This window comes from Ambystoma mexicanum, chromosome 10, assembly GCF_040938575.1.
Source record: "Ambystoma mexicanum isolate Mex_15411 chromosome 10, UKY_AmexF1_1, whole genome shotgun sequence".
Lineage (NCBI taxonomy): Eukaryota > Metazoa > Chordata > Amphibia > Caudata > Ambystomatidae > Ambystoma > Ambystoma mexicanum.
The window spans coordinates 1546217275-1546232954 of NC_090932.1; the positions used below are offsets into that span (position 1 = coordinate 1546217275).

The following is a 15680-nucleotide window of genomic DNA, read 5'->3' on the forward strand; positions in this document are numbered from 1 at the left end:
GTATTCCATCATCGCCCTTCAAGAAACATGGCCATCAAATGCTCCAAATCTATAGGGCTACGTCACTTTCTCCATTCCAGCGTTCCAGGGCAAGGGTGGGAGGCCATCCACATGCATCCTACAGGGTTAAATGATTTAATTGAAGTACAAATAAGGTGTGTAGATGGGACTAATGTCCTGCTTATCAACCTGTATAATCATCAGGCATGTTGTGCGGGCCATTCCTTGTTCACTATTTTGGAAGATAGTGTTAATGCCTGGAGATAGAATCAAAAGGGGCCGATGAAGATAATTGTAATGGTAAATGTCAATCTCCAGTTTGAGCCCCTTGAGATTGAGTGGGTTATCCAATGAAGATGATGTGCTTTGGGGTTTAGAAGATCTTGTTGCCGATCCCCAAAGTGAAATTACAAACATGGTGAGGTGTTAGTGAGTGTTTTATTTTCATTGGGTCTCGGGGCATGTAATGGCAGATTTAGCAGTTATCGTCATGCTAGGAAAACCTTTGGTTCCCACAATAAATCTAGCTTGATCGACTATATCCTCCTGAACCTAGAATCTTGTGATTCGGTGTGTGACTTCAGTGTGGAAACTAGACAAGGAAGTGACCACGATCCCATCGTGGTAACTATGAATGCATCACTTTTTGGTATGCCCTTGGAAACAAACAGGGAGAACTCGATTCCGATTGAGATAAGGGGCGAAGCGAGACGCACTGTAAAGTGGAATGCTCTTGAGCTAGAGACTAAGTTACCTGATGTTTATATGAATATCCTTCCTTTCCTAGAAGCATTTTTTTGTGTGTAAATAGGAGGATAGCATGAACTGCCAGCTCAGCATGAGGCCCTATTTTTTTTTATTTTATTGGTTTCAATACAAACCTTTAAAATATTACAAGTCACTAATCACATCACATCATAATACATTCCAATCTCATGTTCCTGCTTATCCGTACTCAGGACCCAGTCCTTAAATATGTAAAAAAAAAATGAGGTCTCGTGTCATTACACTCCACGAGGCCTCTGAGATTTCTATGCCCAATCACAGGCATAATCCCTTTAATATTTATCATTCCTTATGACTAAACTGACACTGATTTTAACATGGTTTCAATCTCCGCTAACAGAAATGTCAGTGGCATTACTAATTTCATGTCCGTGCCGTTTAGCATTCTTTGCCACCAATCAGCACACAGACGAGTGCTGTTCACTCCAAGGGCCCAGATGGATTGATCTTACATTTTTCAGTTTACTACAAAACAGCACCAAATGTTTCAAGGACTCATTTTCATGTGCGCAAAAACGACAGACTAAGTCCAAAGTTGCATTGCAGGTCCACGTACAAAGCCGTTCTTTGGCTTTGAAGGCATTTAGGCGGAACAGCCAGCATAAAACGTCTCCTTGCATTAGCGTTTGGAAACAACTGTATGTATTTTTGTAGTTCATTGAAGCCTCTTGCTTCCGGGGGCATGTTAACCATCAGGCTATTCGCAGATCTCTCAGCACATGTCTTCTCCCAGTCGGCACGCCAGATTTTCAGTTTTGCTGCATTCGGGTTATCATGTAGTGTTTCCAGGTTAATATCAAACTCTTATCAGTTTTTCGCAGCGCATAATCCACATTGTTGTAAAGGAATCACCCGCGGAGGATGCTCCATGCAAAATTTGAAATTGCAGGATTTTCTCCCGTGCTCTAGTTTTACGATATAGGGCCAGCAGATTCCAGGTAATTCTGGCATGCAAAGATATTAAGGCTAGCTCATATCTTATACATCCCGTTGATAAGCCTTTTGGTAAGCCTAGCACCTTTGACCAGAACGTGTTCTCAAGCGTAGACCAGAGCGTAGGAGAATATCCTAAGGCATTCTCTGCTCCATAGGTTCAAATTGGGGATGCTTTTTGTTGGTAAAAATTTCATGCTGGTGTTAAAGAAAACTTTCCAATTTTTTTGTTGTTGCAGCAGACGTGCTTGACAGGCCAGTTGCAAACATTTCCGCTTGGTTTCACTGACCCACGGGGCATCACAAATACTGGCACTTATCTGCATGCCTAGATATTTCACACTGCTAGATATACACAGAGTTTCTTCTCCCAGTTTCCAGGCAAAGTTTTTATTTCGTATAAGACGAGCAGTTCTTAGATCTTCAAGCAGCAGAATTTCGCATTTTGACGTGTTGATTTCTAGTTGATGAAGTCACATAATTCTGTGCAGCTTTCTTTGCAGCTCTTTGTTCTTCCCCTCCCTTTCTGCACCCCTCTCCCTCACCTTTTGTTTTTTTCCGGCTCTACCTGAAATGTCGTCGGGCCTAGTACGGTAGTCTCCTGTCTGTTTCCATTTCCTTCCCACTCTCCCCCTCCCTTCCTTATCTATGTCTTAGCTCTTGCACTATCTGAAATGTCGTCAGGCCGAGTATGATAGTTAATTTCACATCCTTACTGTTCATGGCCTCTAAGAATGTGTTTGTATTTTCCCTTGTTCCCTCCCTTGCCTTGAAGCGCTTTGAAACACATTGTGTATAGGCGCTATATAAATAAACGATCATATCATATATGAGCCCGATTGGTGTTACGTCTAATAAAATCAGATCATCCGCATAAAGCAGCCAACTAACGTGCGATGTATGTAAGTAACTTCGGAAGAAATGATCGCACAGAATTTATGGCTGCTCCAATATCTGAGATAAATAGACAAAAAATTGCCGCCACTAGGGGACACCCTTGCTTTACCCCCTTGTAGGTCTTAATCTCTGCTGTCAAGGTGCCTGACTGATCTAAGCGAACTCTGATAGAAGTTCCAGTGTGTAGCTCTTTAATTGCGGCTAGCAGGTCAAACAGACAGCCCCAGGCTTTCAGTTTTTGACCGAGGATTTCTCGGTTGATAGTATCAAATGCATATGAAAAGTCGATGAGAGCAAGGTAGATTCTTGTATTTGAACGCAATGCCTCCATTTTCAATAGATTCAAGATTAAAAGGTTTAAGGAGCATCCCACGTTATTGACGAAACCAGCTTGTCTTTCGTCAATACATTGCGTTTCTGTAGACCATTTAATCAACTTTCTTTGCAGAACTGTTGCATAGATCTTAACCAACACGTCCAACAATGCCACCGGGCGATAATTTTTGGGGCAGGCTCCGTTCCCCTTTTTGAAGATGGGCATGATTATGGTGGATTTCCATGATATCGGGGGTCTGGCGTTGTAAATTTATTCTTGCGAATAACTCAATACATAGATCGGCCCAGAGCTCCGGATGCTGTTTAATGATCACATTTGTAAGACCATCTGGTCCCGGGGCCCTAGAGGAGTTTTCTTTTTTGATTATCTCCATAATCTCGTCTTTTTCACATAACAGTTCCCAAGGTGAATCATTTAAATCAGTGTTAGTTTCACTGTATAGGGTCTCAAAATGCGTTACCCATTCAGCCTCAGACACTTAACACGCTTGTGGCCCTATTTATGATATAAGATGGTCAAATCCAAAGCGATTTGCAAAAATACTTGGCATGACAGGGAATGTCGCCATGAAAATTCAGTGTTAATTGACCGGGGTATTTCGGGGCTGGACCCCAGAGGCACTAGCTTTGGCTAGAGGAAGTTATAATAAATTGATAAAGTAAGAAATTAGGGCGGGGCATGGCTAGGCAGCGCACAATGAAGACGTGCCTGCTGTGAGCTCCGCCAACGGGTCCCCGTAACAGCGTTTTTTAATAATTATACACCCACAGGATGAGAAGTAATAGCTGGGAACGAGAGCGGAACCTGAGGCAAAGCAGCAGGACGCAATCCTGAGGGAAATCGGAGCCCCAAGCTGAGAGAGCTGTTTGGACGGGCTGGAGTCCCTTGAGCTGCCGAAACAACATGGCGGTGCGTGCCATTTCACCTGGTGAACGGCTGGTGCTTCGCTGCCCCGGATCGCGCCCTCAGCCTGAAGCAGAGCTGCCGTGCGAGTCAGAGACTCCTCCTAAACGCGGAGGTGGGGAGCGGGCACGGATCGCTACCATAGCGGAGGGGCCGGTCCTCCGTGTGTTCCCAGAACGCCGTCTGGCTTCCCGCTTCCTTCTGCGGGACTGGAGCTCCCCTTGCCCTTTAGCTGCTGTGATCCCTGATGCGGATGAGGTGGGACACCAGGAGCGAGTCACCCACCCGAACGAAGGGAAAGTGCACCACATCAGCGGGAGACAGTGTGGGCTATTGGCCTGACCTGGGGGTCTCGCGGACCTCGTTGAGCTTTCCTCGTGACGTGCGCCATTTTGCCTAGCGGGCGTTGTGGTCCTTGCAGGCCCGGATAGTGGTGGTCCCTGATTGTATATTGGGGATTGCCGAGCCCGGGGGTGGGAGCAGGGATCCCCCCCTCCCCTCTTGACAACCAACGGAGCGAGCGGCTGGAGCTTGGGAAGCGCTGCTCATTCGATGCTTTGGTGTGGTGCGGTCCGTGGCGCTTTGAGTCTGCAGTGGCGGAGCAGGCAGCTCGGGGAGGTGATCACCGGCCTGCTACCTGGTGGTGGGTTCTGGCCCCCCACTCACGGGAGCCTAGGAGAGGAAGTGCCCTGCTGCGGTGATTATTTTAATACTTTAGTAATAAGTGCTTGAATGAACTTGCAGCATTGGCAGTTGCATCTGTTCTTCACATAAGACCTGACGCTGACATGACGCTGAGGTGCTCTCAAAACTGAATGAGAATAGTGGAAGACCATTTGGAGGAGATTTGGGCCAAGCAACTAGATCTAGAAAATAGGTCCAGGCGCAATAATGTACGCCTCCGGGGTATTCCGCGGCAAGTCTCTGATCAAGAACTACCTAGCTACGTCTGCGAACTGTTTTGTGACCTCCTGGGCCTTTCTCCCTCTGAAACTCTGATCCTGGACAGAACGCACAGAGTGTATTCCTCTGTCCAAATTAGGAGAAATCTTCTCCCAGACGTCCTTACTAGAGTTCACTATTTTCGTCAAAAAGAGGAAATCATGTTGGCGGCCAGAAAATCCGAATCAGTACAGTTTCGAGGAGCTTTGGTTCGGCTGTTCCAGGATCTCTCCCCGTATACTTTAGCTTGCCGACGCCGTCTGCAGAAGGTTTCTACATGGCTCCAGTCCCAGAAGATCCGCTACCGCTGGGGGTTGCCCTGCAAACTGATTTTTGACTTTAATAACCAGCACTATGTGATATCCTCGGAGATGGAGGCAAAAGAGCTTATGCCTGGAGACGTTGCTGCGTCCACGCTGGAGCAAGATGCATCTTCGGAGGAGAGGCACGGGTCACTACCTACTCCAATAGAGAGAAGAAGAAAGCCGAGGGGTTGGAGGCGGATAGGTGGTTCTGGCCCCCGTGAGGAACAGACTGTGGCTGGAACTCATGCTCGCCTCCCTCCGGACAACTCAAATGGTTACCCTAAGTATCCTGGTCCCCCCGGACTGATGAGGCGCCTGCCTGATAGTAAGAGGGGAAATGGAAAAGTCATGGGAGATGTTTCCTGGGCTATCTCGGGGAGCAGCTGGCGGCAGGACTTCAGCCCGTATGGTTAATCTCTCCTTTGAGTATTGTCTGCCTTAAGAACTTGTGAGTGTGTGACGATACTGAGGCGCCTCAATTTTGGATAGAAGAGACCATTGACTAGTCAAACTTGAGCAAACTTACTGATGGACCACAGAGTTTTGGGTGGTCAGAGGAAAGAGACCTTGATATGAAATGAGATCTGTGTGGTGCATAAAACTGCATACAGCTTTAAAGTGGGGCGCCTAGGTCGGAATGCGCCCGATTCTGTTGAAGGTTATTGTTGGTTACATAGAAGTTGAAGTTCATGGAAGCTTTTATAGCTTGCTTCTTATTAGTCTTCGAGTTCTTATGCTGCATTGTTCAACAGTGCAAATTGGCTCCTTTTTTTCTTTATCCTTTTTGTTTGGTATTATTGGTATTCAGTATTATTTCTATTTTCTTTTTTACACTCGCTTGGTATTCGTATGTTGGGTCAGTCTTGAATGGAAGCGATCAACAACAAAATAATTTGTATAGTGTTCACTTTAAATCTGTGATACTGTCAAAATGTTTGAGGGTCTGGATTGTCTGGGACGAGTTGAGTGTCTCCCTGAAAGCTAGTTCCCAAGCCCTTAAGAACCGGGGTGGGAGAGTATTGACGGGTGCATATGGGGTAATCTCTTATATGGCTTACAAATAGTCAGGAGAATATAATACACGAAGGGATACTGAAATAACAAATCCAAATGTAATCTGCCTCACCCTTAATGTTCAGGCACTCAATTCCCCGATTTAAACGAAGAGCGTTATTTCACCGACTGGCGACATATAATCCTACAATATTATTTTTGCAAGAAACTCACCTGTTGCCGGCTGATGAATTTCGCTTGAATGACAAACTCTACCCAATCAAAATTTGTGCTTCCTCGGGGACGAAAAGCGCAGAGTGGCCATGCTTGTTCGGAAGGGGACCCCATTGAAGGTTCATAGAACCAGGCTAGATGCAGAGGGAAGATATGCCTTTGTGGTGGACACGTTATATGGGAGGAGGGTGTCGTTGTTGGTATATGCACCTAATGTTAATCAACACCAATTTTTTTACCTCCATATCCGGAATGCTTAGTGAGCATGCTGAGGGTGACCTTATAATTGGAGGAGATTTTAATGCAGTGATTAACCCATCTCTCCCCCCGACTCTGGCTGATGAGAAGAATTTCATTGCTCTAACCTCTCTCCTTCGGGAACACTCATTGATAGAGGGATGGCGTTTTTTTAATCAGGGAGAACGGGACTATACTTTTTACTCTCCTGTGCATAGGGGGTTCTCCAGGTTGGACATGTTCCTTCTGACACTCTTATCCCCCACACCACAGAGGTAGATATCCTCCCGAAAGCCCTATCTGACCATGCTCCTATATTAGTCTCCGCTTAGCGATGCCCCGGAACCCCCCCGAACTTGGCAGCTGAATGAACTCATACTGTTAGACCCCCAGACCCGTTCCTGCATTGCTTATTGCATAGACCAATATTTTACCGACAATGATACTGGGGAATTGGAGTATGCGGTAGTGTGGGATGCGGCGAAGGCTGTCATTAGAGTTCAGGTAATAACTCAAACAATTTAGCGGAGATTGGTTTATAGACAAACCCAAGCCCAATTGGAATTGAGGCTTTCCGAGGCAGACGAAGCACATGAGGGGAAACCCACTAGAAGCACACTTAGGGAGGTTCGCATGGCACAGAAAGCACATGAAGCCCATCACATGAGCCGAGCAGCCGTTGGCACAATGCGCACTAAACAATACTGTTACCCTAAGGGGAATAAGGCGAATTGTTTGTTAGCAGCTAAACTTAGGCAGCAAGCAAAACGCAATCACGTAGATTCCCTAAGAGAAGCAGGGGGACGACAGGTTTTCACCGAGTCTGGAAAGCTTCAGATTGTGGAAGAGTTTTTCCGGAACCACCCCCCCGCCCCCATGTAACAGATCCACAATTAGCCAGAGAATTTATCCAGAAAGCTGATCTCCCGCAGATATCCCCTGAATTTCGTGAATGTCTAGAGGCCTCAATAACTATGGAGGAGACAGATAGGGCGATCCATTCACTCCCGCTGGGTAAGGCCCTTGGGCCAGATGATTTCACCAATAAGTTCTGTAGGACCTTCCAGGAGGAATTGACCCCTCACTTAACAAAATTATTTAACTCAGTATGGAAGGCGGGAGTGGTCACAACATCTATGGCGGAATCAGCTACGACATTGGTGCTGAAACCTGGGAGGGATCCTACAGACTGTGCCTCATATAGGCCAATCGCATTACTTAATACGGATGTGAAATTGTTGGGGAAAATAATAGCGACCCGCTTATGTCCGGTCCTCCCGTCGCTGATAAATAACGACCAGACAGGTTTTATACACAATCGGTCCACCTACGATAATGTACGCTGTGCCATTAATTTAATTACCCTCGCTCCGAAGATCCCAGGTAATTTATCCCTGCTGTCCCTGGATGCCCACAGGGAATTTGATAGTATGTCATGGGGTTACCTGGAAATAGTACTAGAGGGGTTTGGTTTTGGGCCGAAGTTTTCCAGATGAATACTCTCAAATTTCCAGATTACCTCAACCAAGGTCAAGGTCAATAAAAATTGGACTCCGCTAATTAGGGCCGCCAAAGGTACTAGACAGGGCTGTCCTTTGTCCCAGCTAATTTTTGCCCTAGCAATGGAGCCTTTTGCTCAGCATGTCAGATTACACCTGGGTATCTTGGGTTTTGAGGTGGAGGGACAATCCCATAAAATCGCTCTATATGCGGATGACTTGCTCTGCTTCCTGAGAGATGCCCCCCGCACGCTTCCCCTCCTCTTGGACCTTCTAAACGAGATTGCCACGATATCTGGCTTCAAGGTAAACCCAGCTAAATCTGTGGGTATGCCTCTGTCTGAGAACCCTAATAGGCTAAATGAAATACGAACAATGACGAACTTTCCCTGGTCCCCAACAGAGATTTCGTACTTGGGGGTAAAGCTAACTCTAACATATGCAGGTCTTTACGGGGCAAATATCCACCCCTTGTTCAAAGAGTTAAGGGGGTGGTTACAGCGATGGGACTCCCAGGAAATGTCATGGTTAGGCCGTCTTAACGCGGTTAAGATGACACTTCTTCCTAAGTTATTATACGTATTCCACTCTTTGCCATCCCTGAATTTGAACTCCTAAACCTCCAAAAGGAGATTTATCGGTTTATTTGGAAGAAGAAACCCCGTATTTCTAGTAAACTCCTGACAAGGGGAAGGATGCTGGGTGCGTTGGGCCTTCCCTCGATACCACACTATTATAGAGCTGCACAAGTGCCGATGATGCTTTCTTGGGGTAACTCGCCGGATCCTCTTAAATGGTTAGAGATCAAGCAGGTAGCTGCTCCACTTCCTCTGGCTCACTTTCCATTCCTCTAAAAAGAGGTGCGTAATTATAGAGGTGGGATATTGCCAACCACCTTGTCCACTCTCCAGAGTTGGGATAAAGCGTGTTCGCAGAGGGGCATCCCATTGGGTCTGGGGCCACTATCCCCTATCACTCAGAACCCGGCTTTCACTCCAGGCCTTATACCTACAGCGTTCCGAGTCTGGTGCCGAGACAAACCCTTGCGCCTGAGAGATTTATATGCTGATCAAGAACCTTTAACTTTCCAGGAATGCAAGGAAAGGTTTGATCTCCCGGAGATGGAACGCTTTCGATACATACAACTACGCCATTAGTTTACTAATGGAGACATTAGTAGGGCAGTTGGAAGGGCCCCTCTGGGAATCGAACTTAAAATTCTTGAAGGTCATCAGTTCTGCAGGATTTCGCATTGTTATAGATTGTTAGAAAAAGCCTCAATAGATGAGAACCTTCCATACTTGAAAGCTTGGGAGAGAGAGCTAGGCCTGGAGATTCCAGAGGAATCTTGGCAGAGGATCTTGCACCAAACTCAGACCAGTTCTCGTTGTGCTCTAGTAAAAGAAAATGCCATCAAAATTTGTTTCAGGGGGTTTCCCCCCCCCCAACCCCTCACCCTCCCCCAAAGGGGATTCCACTCCATTAATCCGGAGTATCCAGATGCATGTTGGCATGGATGCGGCCAACGAGGTGTTAGGCAGAAACCTGTGCAGTTCCCTCTGGGACCACTGCAAAAGATTTAAGACTACAGGTGTTTGGCAGTAAACCCACTTGGTAGCAGTCTGTACCACACAGATTCACTTGGTAGCTGTGGCTGAGCAGTCGGACTTCCCTCAAGAAGAGTTAGGCAGTATACAGAGTATTCACAATAGGTCAAGAGAACACACTAGAACAAGTAAACACTGACCAGGGCTTGGTGTAAAAGAGATATAATTATTTAAAACCACATCTAGAAAAACACACAGGCACTAATAGTAAGCAATTCAAAAACACGGTCACTAAAAGATATACACTCCCTTAAAAGAATATTAGACCAGTCTTAAGTAAAGCCCCACTTATTTTCAGACAGCGGTGAGCGCTTAACGTAGATGGCACTCTAATAGTTCGTTTTTTTAAAAGGGAGAGAAAAGCAGAGAATAAGTTGAAACAGATCCCAACACTTTTACAAGAACATAACAAGAGAGGAAGGCAAAGTAAAACCGTGAAGTTAGAGTTCAATAGGCCGGATCCACTTTAAGAGGATCAAACGAAATGTGTCCAAGGTCACACGGTTGCAGTGCACAAAAGTCTTGTAACGGTTCAAAAAGGAGTTGGACCAAAGAAAGGGACCAGTTAGAGGGTCAAGGCGGCCAGCCCAGTCCAGAAGGTTAAGGGGTTATTATTACCTTGTAGCAATCTTTAGAAAGGGAGGCCTGGCGGATACGGTACCTTAAGTGGTGAGAATAATCCAGCAGGGGCAGTTGTTCCTGGCAGCGGATGCAAGTCGGTGCTTCGTCCAGGGGAAGAGAGGATCTCGTTGTGGAGGAAGACAGGAGTCCGTTGCACTTGCAGGGAAGAAACCAGCCGCAGAGTTTCTCAGGTTCAAGGAGCGGTCCGTTGATTCGCAGTTCAGTGGTGAGTGGCTATCCGGCCGCCGGGGAGCTTGGCACGGGCAGTTCGACCACAAACCGGTCTGGGGTGCGAAGAAAGAAGGTAAAACTGGTTGTGCCCACCAGTCAGGGGAAGAAGCCTCTCCAGCCGGGAGATCTCTGTCGTCGGGAAGTGGTGAGTCGGTTCCGCAGGGCTCCACCGGTGGTGTCGTGGTAGGTCGGCTCAGCTTCTCCCTCGTCGGATTCTCAGGTCCTGTGGCGACTTCTGAAGTTCCAGTCCCCAAAGCCCTGCTTTTATGCAGCATACCCCCATTCACTCAGCCTAGCTGTCAATCAAACATGCTAAGTGGTGAGCCGGCCGGCTCACCACTTGGGCCAATCACACAAGAGTGCGACTTGAATTACCAAGGTAAAACAGTCCAGGGTGCCTAAACCCCCTCCCACACCCCCTGTGGTACCCAGACAGAGTGGCACCACTTTTGGAGGCTTCAGTGGAGAAGCCCGCCAAAAAGTGGAACAAAGTGCTCGACTTGGGTTGGAGTCACAGAAGAGAACACAAACGCCATTTTAGAATAGAGTCCTGGCAAAAAATACCAACCGGCAAATTAATATTAAATAAACCGGCGGTATGTTCGAGGCTATGAGAATTAAATAATTAAAGTTGGTAGCCTCGAACAATGGGAAAATCCCATAGGAAAATATTTGCGGTCGAATATAAAAAGTAGTTTCCACTGCCACCAGCCAAAACTCGATCAGGGGGGACGGAGACGTGCCCCCTCGACTAACAGTCCCCAGGGCAGTCAAATTGCCCCGACCAGTACGTCCACAATAGGATCATTTGTACCGGTTTCTGTTAATAATTTGGGACTAGTAAAGTCAATGGTGAATACATGCCCTAGGAGACAGTAGTCAGTCCCAGGGTATGGATTCTATGGTAGGGTGCCACTATGACACCCCTGTGTTACTGCACGGAGGGTGCTGTGTAACACGCATAGTAAAACACATGAGACCCTATGGAGTAAAGGACCCCATAGCCCATAAAACACATTAACAGTCAAAGGAACACCATAAATCATGTCCAAGAGTGGGAGAAAAAGAGCCTCACTCTTGGCAGGAGAAAAAAAAAAACTCCAGTAATCCAGCAAAGCTGCTGGGGGACTCGCTAGGTTAGGAAATTCAGCCTAAAGAGAGAATTCTCCCTAACACGAGGTGATATGGCTCATATGTGGTGGCATTGCCAGATCATCCAGTCATATTGGCTGGAGGTGCGGTCTTGAATTAAGGAAATCACAGGCTCATTGCTCCCCATGTACCCAAGGATATTCCTGCTAGGGGATGTCCCAGAAGATGGGTCCTTCCCCATGTCAGGGTATAAAGCAGTTTTGATTTCACATTTACTAGTGGCTGCTCGCATTACCAGGGCCCGATTTTGGAAAACGATAGAGGGCCCGCAGATAGCCTACTGGTGGATGAAAATATGGGAATTGTTAGGCTTGGGAAAAGCTTACGGCAATGGTGGAAGGAAAACTTTCGAGATTCCAGAGGGCCTGGCGCCCTTTCCTAGACGTTGTTTCTGATAAAGAACACATGTTCTTCCAACCACAACTCCTGAAGCATTTCATGAATTCCTGATTTGACTATAGATTGTTAGCCCTGCACTCATGCACTTTTGATAGAGAATGTACACCAATGTTAGTCATGTTTGTGAACTCTTGATACTGGATATTGCTTAATGAATTCATCTTTCTGATCACCTAAAGGAGAGATAACTGACCCAATGAACTTAACTTTGATTTATTTTTTTCTCCCTCTTTCTCCTCCCTTTCCCCTCCTTTTCTCTCATTACCTCTGATTAATCTACTGAAGACATATTGCACCATATACTTTGTATTTAACACTATTATTTAACACCAAATATGTGAAGCATTGCGGAATTGTTGGGGATGCAAGGGCTTTTATTCGAATGAAAGGAAATTAATTGTTGGTTTAATTGCTTGTAATGCCTTTCATGTTGAAAATCAATAAAAATATTTAAACAAAAAAAAATAAAATAAGAAATTAGAAATTTCAGAGAATTTATGGGGTGCCCTCCTCACGGCTTCTAATTCTAATGATGCATTGTATTGGGGCAGGGAAAACTAAAGAGCATAATTTGGTTCAGGATAGTATCCCAGAGGCAATATGGATTGCTCATTTTGAAAGCTTATACACGGAAACTAGACCAGCCTTTAGTATGTGCGGGAGGGACCTGCAGATGCGCACTCAGAGTTGTAATCCCCATATTGTTTACCCTGTAAGAAGTGAGGGATGCATTAAAGACACAAAATTGGGAACGCCCCAGAGCCTGAAATGGTCCCAATTGATATGTTCAGTAATGATAGACATTTGGGGCCCTTATTTTTTAAAGCCATTTAATGTGGCACTAGTAGAGGGAGTAGTTTCTCATTCTTGGACCCAGGCTGTACTCGTACCCATATTCAAGAAGTAGGATAGGGAGTCTCCAGCCAACTATAGACTATCTCCCTTCTTGATGCGGGTGGCAAGGTCTTTGCCAAGGCGCTTCTGGTGCACCTGGAGGAGTGAATCTAGATTCTCTTGCCTGCTAGGTTAGGGGCGTCAGTGGCCCAGATAAGTTTATCGATTACTCAGTTTATAAATAAACAGAATAAGGTCAAGGCCACCACGCAATCCTGCCTGACACCAGTTTCGACATCTACATGGCGCTTGGCGCCTGTCTAGTGAATACCTAATAGCTGCACCATTACCGGAATACAGTAGCTGGATTTCTCTTAAAATAGGTGACAATCTCGAGCTGCAAGCGAACATACGCTGGATGCCCCGGCACCGGCGCTCGGGCTGGTGCACCTTGGCGAGAAGCCCTTCACCCTCACCCTTGCGGGCGGGAAGATCGAAGAGGGGTGCAGAGGTGCAGAAAGAAGCCCAGAGGCAAGTGGGAGGCCGGAAGCAGTTACGGAGGCGCTGGGGGCGGCCCAAACAGAAATGGGAGCAGCAGGAACAATTGTCTGAGGCAGTCACCCGCGCCTCCGACATCCCAGCGTGAGCCCCTGAACGAGACCGGCGATCCCCAGTGGGCGAGCACCTGGAGAGGGGAGAAGGAAGAGTGAGGTGGGCTCCTGAACGACACCAAGAATGCTACGCAATTAAAAGCAGCCCCTCCAGACGAACCAGGGAATCTGCGAATCGGGCGTAGTTAAAGTCACAGAGGCCCAGGGGGTGAACTACAGCGAATGAACGCTTCCTGGTGCCCCCCCGCAGTGGATAACCACTGGGGCCCAGGAGGCAAACGCTGGCCCCCGGTGGAGCAATGTGAGCGACGCCCTTCAACCAGCGACTACTCAACAGCCTGACAAGGCCCACGAAAGGGGGCAGAGCCACGGAACGCAGGAGGACAAGCAGGCGTCAGGCCTGACATTGGCAGGGCGCTTCTGGTCACACAGAGGAGCAAAGAGAGGATGGGGGGTGCCCCCTGAAAGCAAAACAGCTAAGAGTAAGCCTAAGGCTTCAAGTAATTGGCAAAAGAAGCGCTGCTAGGGTTAGAGCTGCCTGTGGGGAGATTAGAGGCCCTGTGGAACTATTCTGACGCCGGACCTGCTGGAAGAGATCACTGGAGAACGGGTGGGCCCCAACCTCCGGGTGAATCGCTCGGGTTGAGCCCTGGGAGGCTACACAGCTTTAGAGGGACTGCTTGGCAGGTATCAATTAGGTGCCTGAGTCAAGACACAGCAGGAGGGAGCCCAAGGTGGTCTGAATACCATCTACACAGAGTAAGCAAGAAAATAGTTGCACTCAATAACGGGCTGAAGGCCAGGGCAGTCTTCCCCCGCTGGCGCTAGCAAAATGTCGAAGCAAACGGCTAAATCTAAAAGCTCGGGTGGGGAGACATCAAGACCCTGATACAAGCGGTGGAGACGCAGAAGCGTAGCCAAATGCAAGCATTGGCCCAGATTCACTCCCCTCCTCTGGAGGACTTGGGAGAGGCCGCTGACCCGCCAATCTGAAAAAAAAATCAGACTTACTGGCAATGTTACATGAGCTAGAAAAGGACATCAAAGATAGTGTGGCAGATTTAGCCAAGTCCATCGCAGATCGCAGCAAAGGAGTGGTGGTGGTAGAGAAAAGGGTTGATGAGATGGAGACCAGGGTGGCCGAGCAGGGTCAGGAGCAAGAGGAGTTAACAAAAAGGGTGCAGGAACTCGAACAACAAATGGAACGGTTTCAAGATAGACAGGAGGATGCCGACAACAGATCCAAGCGGAACATACGAATCCGGGGGATTCCGAAATCAGTGGCAGATGCCGATCTGCAACAATACATGATGGATCTGTTCCGGCAAATCCTGGGCCCTGAAGACGACAGACATCGTTCTAGACCGGACGCATAGGGTCTATTCCACGTTCCAGCTCAATAAAAACCTGATTCTTGATGTATTGACCAGGATGCATCTATTCCAACTAACTGAAAGAAGCCATTATGCGAGCCGCCCGGGAAAGAGCCCATAAGCTTTTGATCCACACCGATCCATCTGGATCAAGATCTTGCTCAAGCTACCCTATACAAGAGGAAACGATTGGGGGTCATCACAGACTGGCTGAGAACCAGGAATGTGCGCTATCGGTGGGTGTTCCAGACTGGACTGCGCTTTGAATGGAAGCGCCAGAGGTACACGATTACAAGGGAAGAGAGGATAAGGAGGAACTTATGCGGGAGGAGGATGGCAGTGAAGGCGACTAAAGGGAGTGCCCCTCGAGGAAGCAAGAAAAGGGGAAACGGAACCGAGAAGGAACAATGGAAACCTGTGCGCCCCTGTCCGAGGGGTCACAACAGGGATCTTAAGAATGTGGATCCTGTATGAACGGCAGTTGCTGGGGTAAAAGCTGGGTTCAACTGGCGAAATCAGAGGCCTGGACGTTGGAAGGGCTCTTCTCTTCTAATATGTAGCCCATGGGGGTGTGGCGCAAGTGTACAGCAGCCTTAAAAGCATGAATGGGGGGGGGGGGTGACCTGACCCTAAATTTCCCGGGGGATAACACAACCGGTGATTCCTTGTGGCTTGCCATGGGGACTGTTTGTGTTGAAGTTCAATGGGGAATTGTAAATTGGGGAGTTGGTGGGGGGAGGGGTGAGAAGACATGTTGTTTGGGTGGAGGTTATATACGGCACATAT

At 47.5% G+C, this 15680-nt stretch overlaps 1 protein-coding gene across 1 annotated transcript in view; it reads left to right on the forward strand.

Moving 5' to 3' along the window:
• The window catches only part of ACADS (acyl-CoA dehydrogenase short chain), a 285694-nt gene that overhangs the window by 178983 nt on the left and 91031 nt on the right, over positions 1-15680 (forward strand). The gene's annotated exons all lie outside the window — the stretch shown is intronic.